Source organism: Augochlora pura, chromosome 11 (assembly GCF_028453695.1).
Source record: "Augochlora pura isolate Apur16 chromosome 11, APUR_v2.2.1, whole genome shotgun sequence".
NCBI lineage: Eukaryota > Metazoa > Arthropoda > Insecta > Hymenoptera > Halictidae > Augochlora > Augochlora pura.
In genome coordinates this window covers 11,921,622-11,927,272 of record NC_135782.1, presented here as the reverse complement: position 1 = coordinate 11,927,272, position 5,651 = coordinate 11,921,622, and positions in this window count along the sequence as shown.

Below are 5,651 nucleotides of genomic sequence, written 5' to 3'. Positions count from 1 at the left end.
TGGTACTCCATCACTGAGACGAGATCGTTTCAGGTTCGCCAATAATCGAAATGTTCCACTGGAGGCTCGAGGACGAATGAACCGGTCTGATTGGTCGACTAGATTCCACACCTTCTTTCATAATTAATTTGAACGGATTCCCTGCTTGCGTAGACAAACAGCCGCGAGCTATTTCCTTCATCGCTGTACAAACGACCAAAAAAATTGGATTCTGATTTTTTCGAACGACTCTGTTACAGTCGAATTCAAAACATTCACTACAATGCGAAACATACTAGACTAGTCGTTAAGAATAGACCTTGGAAAATTTGACATGGAAATAAGAAATAATGAATTTCAAATCGTTATTGTCGAAGCTGTTATTTGAAAATAAAAGTAATATTCGTCAAATGTTATTTAAAATAATGTTTCAAATAATAACATTATTTCGAAAGTGATCACAGATATGGAAATCATTGTTATATTATTTTAAAATTAAATGTATGTGTATTAAAAGCATGGAATTACTTTCATGAATTAACTGCAAAAATTTTTTCCAAATTACGGTTTGCTAGATCATATTGTAAAAATCGGGATTAAATTGCAAGTTACATTTTGAAATCATGGAATGAGGAAAAGACAATAACTTTATCAATTTTACGAAGTTCTATAATTTCGTTTACATCTGTATTATTGCTTACAATGCAAACGTATCAAATTTTAGTTTGCAAAGAATAAGTTTAAAACAGTGCTGTATGTACAAAATATAAGACAATACAATCTTTCAAAAATTTCAACATACATCTATCTATACGTTTAATTTAATAAATTGTTCAATGTACGAATTAATCTTACTGATAATAATAAATATTCCTTCTTGTAAATAGAGCATTATCGAAACTATGAATTTGCGTAACATTCACAGTGTACCAATACAAATAGAGAATATTATGCTGCGAAGTTGCAACAAAAATGTAGTATATAAAGCAGCAATATAAAAGAAAAAATTACCAGTGCTTCTTTTATTCAAATAAAGATAATAGAACATTCATACCATGTTTATTGTCAATGTCGTACAATTGTATAACATGCATTAAAGAGATAGTATATGATACTTACCTTTCACAAATAATTATCAACTGTAATACAGTAGAAACTCCCTTATCCGAACATTTATTTTAACAATAATCTGATATCCAAACGTTCTATTATCTAATTAAAGTATTATTTAAATACATTACCACTTGGTAAAGAACTTTGATAAAATTTTATATTTATAACAGAATACATTTGCATCACAGAATATTCCAAAAATAAACCCTCGGATAAGAGACCTTTTACCGTGCTTCTAAAAGTTCTGTATGTGGAAATAAAATAAATAAAAAAATTTCAAACAAAAAGATTTATTTATTTAAAAGAGTTTGATATTAATAGAATTACTAAAATATCATGCAATATCAATTTGCATTTTTTTATTTAAACGGTCTGTTGATCCTACACGTGTTATTGCTGAGAATGTGACCCAATGCCTTAATAAATTAAGGAAACGTTGATATGAATCCGGATTCCGGAATTCAGGGTCATTTGATGACCACTATTCTTCAGGTGATTGAACTCGTCACGTTTTCTATAATAGCATAAAATCGGAATAAAATATTGAAATTTGCAGATGCTTCGTGCTGATAGACGCTAGTATCTTTAACTGAATTCATCTAAAAACAACAGGAAGTTGAAATATGTTATTTTAATGCATTGTCTACCAGTAATGATTTGGTCTTTTTCAAGAGTCTGCAAATAATAACACCTCAACTGTTAGAAATTTTGATGTTTCAAAGTCGATAATATTTTGAATCATGCACCAACAAGTTATTCCCACTAATATAATCGAATAATTTCATTTAAAATTATCATGGAGAAAATGATTTTCAAAATTCTTCTTAGATTAGCACAATAATAGAAAATCTTAACTGGTTTCCAGAAAATAAAGTATTAAATAAGACATATTCTTAGATTATTTTCAGAACACGTTTCAACTAATGTGTTAACAGAACATAAAATCGATTTAAAAAACTATGCTTGTTTGACCGCACAGCATTAGCCGCAGTTGCTACCGCATGTGTATTGACACGTGCAGAACAATTAATTTATTCTTGCAATTTAAAAAAGTAAACGTCTGAAAAGCGAGTAGTAATATACATTGTGATATTTCAGGAAATTCTATTTAGGAACGTTCGCGATTTAGTTGCACCTTCGAAGAACGTGAATTTAAATAAACTTGACATGATCCTCATGTGGCACATGGTCGACGATTAATTACAATAAAATGGTTCAACGTCATGGAAAGTTAGTAAAATCAGTTTGCAAATGTTTGCTTATATAAGCAGTACGATTTCAACGCAATATGAAACAGCGTTATGGAAAACGACGCTGGAGAACATAACGTTCGATCCTTCTGGAAAATACGCAACAAACAAAGTGTTGCGAAAATAGTGTTCCATTGGAGGATGGAGGACGGTTGAACCGGTCAGATTGGTCGACCGAGAACCACACCTTCTTTTATCGGATATTCATATGAATTCGCTGCTTACGTAGACCCGCGGTTACAATCATTTGCACCAGTCGTGATCACGCTCTCGCTATCGAACCACTATCATACTATACATAGGATAGTGGCCTTGCTACATTTGTCTTTTCAAACCTCGCACCTAATACTGTTTATCTCACATTACTTTTTATCTAGCTTTTAAACGTATAACATCTTATCGTAGTTTTGGAATACCTTTTAACACGTTCAGCGCTTACAATACATCACTAAAATTCACGCAAAAATCAAAGCAATTTAATTAATTGAAATTAATTTAAAAAATTAATTATATCATAGTGAATGGCATTAGAACTGTTTCGCATGCGAAATATACTTGTCAAATTCAGTTTGTTCGAATATATTACAATGGAAATGAATTTTCAACATTGGTCAAAATTAGTGTTATGTTTCATTTAAAGATACCAGTTTACTAAAAATATGTCTATGCAATATTTTTTTGAAAATTACATATGCTTGAAATGTCGAAACAAGATAGACTACTCATATTTTTTCAATTTTTTTATCCGAGTCTGTAGCGGTAATCTAAAAAATTCAGTTTGTAGATCTCAGTAACTTATATGCAAGCCGAAAAATCAAAAGCAATTAATGCAGAGTCAAACTACAAGCGTTAAAAGATTTTAAAAACTGCAAATTTCTGACAGTTATTGAACGAAAGTGTCGAGTATCGTGACAAAACCACAATATTGCAATATTTAAATGTTTTAAGCGTTAATTTTTTAAACATCGTTATGAAAATGTGTTTCTTACTTTATTTGTCATTTCAAACACTTGCAATTTAAAAAAGACATTTGTAGATATTGTCTAGTAAACTGTATCTTTATCATCTCAAAAAAATACAAGAAATTTTTTTAAAGAGTTGCAATTTTCAATGAGTTATTGTGTTCTAAATGATGTTCGATTACTTTCAGGGGCTATTGTACATGTGTTTGTTTTCTAATAATTTTTACATCCAGTCTATTAATATTTACATTGTTTGAACTTTGTAAAATTTGTATGATATTAGTAGTAGTCTGACAAGAACTGTACTTGTATATTCATTTAAGGAAGGAAATTTAGTTTTAATATGTCTGTATATTTTTAATAACAACACATATGTATTATTATTACACTGGAAGAATTAATTACAATTAACAGCGATAAGTTACATGACCGCATTGGGTAGATAACTCAGTGAAGGAAAATAAAAACCGTTCTGGTTTTTACCACACGCCACGTATAATTAACCATTAATCATTTTTTCAGATTTGAAAATAAATTTTCTCACTAACCTATTGTATATAATCCTAATTTGATTAGGATCCGCAAATCGTAAGGATATTGAAAAAGTAAATAACGTTGTTGCCGGTATGAAGATAATTTTAACGATACCTGTCGTTACAATGAAAAAGAGAATTCTGGACAAGTATACAAAAAGACCCAGAGTCACCAATCTATAAACATCACTGTTTTCACCTTGTTCGGAACGTGCCTTACCTAACGTGAGAATCCAAATAGAGTCCACGGAGAACAGAGCATTCAAATCGAATCCCACCACTGCAAAAGACAGACTACCAGCTATGACGAGCAAGAAATGCCTTCTCGAATATTTAAAATTTCGTTGCGCTCCGCGTAAATGAGCATTTTCTTATACAAAATCAGAGTTGAACAAAATATCTATCTAAATAAAAATGTCGAATAACGAATAAAAGATAAAAAAGATTTTATTCATTATTCGATCGTTCAAATAAAAACAGTAGTTTTATTCGATGAGCATCGAATAAATAATTTTATTCGACGAGAATATATCTGACGAATAAGGATACTTTTTTTATTCGACGAAAACTGATCCGACAAATAAAGATAATGTTTTTTCGAAGCGCATTTATTCGTAATGTCAGATCAAATTTTCATCTTTTATTTTTCACCTTTTATTCGAAGGTTTCAAATAATGCAGACTGTGCAGACGCACAGTGATCGAGCAATAGGAAAAAGTCGTAATATCAATATTTTATAATAATATAATCGTTATTTAAAGTCTTTATTCATACGTAAAGGGTTGAAAAAAAGAAAAACAGAGAAGTAACCCTCAACATCCAAAAAACAATTAGTTTGGATAGCGATTTACTTACCTCTGTTTCCTTAGGCATTTACTTTGGATATGTATATGGTTTGTTTAATTGAAAGTATAAAACACTTGTTATTTTTATTGTGAAAGCCGAGCACCTCTAAAATCAAATCACTGTGCGTTGTGTAAAACGTCGTGTGACTTGAGAGGATCGACTCGAATTTTTTTAATTAAACTTTTATATAAATTAGAATTGTCAATAATGCTTGACTTTGAATCTGCTTTTATTGTGTGCCTTTGGTCAGTCTTTAATTTTCTAAGCTCGACATTTATTCTATTCCTTCTACGAATAGTCTTGTCATAATTGTAAATAATTTATGTGTGATTTGATGATGCTGGTAGGAGGATGATGCTGGTCTTCTTCTCCTTTTCAAATCTCCGGTTATATTTGGATCAGAATCATTGCCCTTATGTATACATGTATTACAAAATTTTATACGTTTATATACTATTTTCTATTTCCTAATTCTGTATTATATTTTTCAAATCCTGCTGGATGTTTCCGCTATTAGCGTGAGCGAAAATTTTACGCAGACGTTAATTTTCCCTCTATCTCTTCCGTATTGAGCAAACAGAGTCGTCATGTGCCAATAACGTTCCTTTGTTGACACGTAGAAATTTTACAATATTTTCCATTTAAAATGTTTGGTAACGCTGCGCATCGCGCTAGTGGTCTTCGATCTTTATTGTCACCGTTGAATAAACATATTTTCAAATATTTCGTACTAAGATGTATTTTATTTCAAGACCCATTGTCCAGTAAAGAAAAATCGTAACAGGTGTCATACAATTTAACGTCTTAATTGTAATTTAATTATACAGGGTGTTTCTAAATTATTGTAACTCCGGGAAATGGGGGGTAGCTGAGGCTATTTCAAGTAACTTTTTCGTTTGCCGAAATGCAATCCGCGGCTTTGTTAACGAGTTATTAACAATTAAAGTTGGCTGCGCACCGACGAGTTT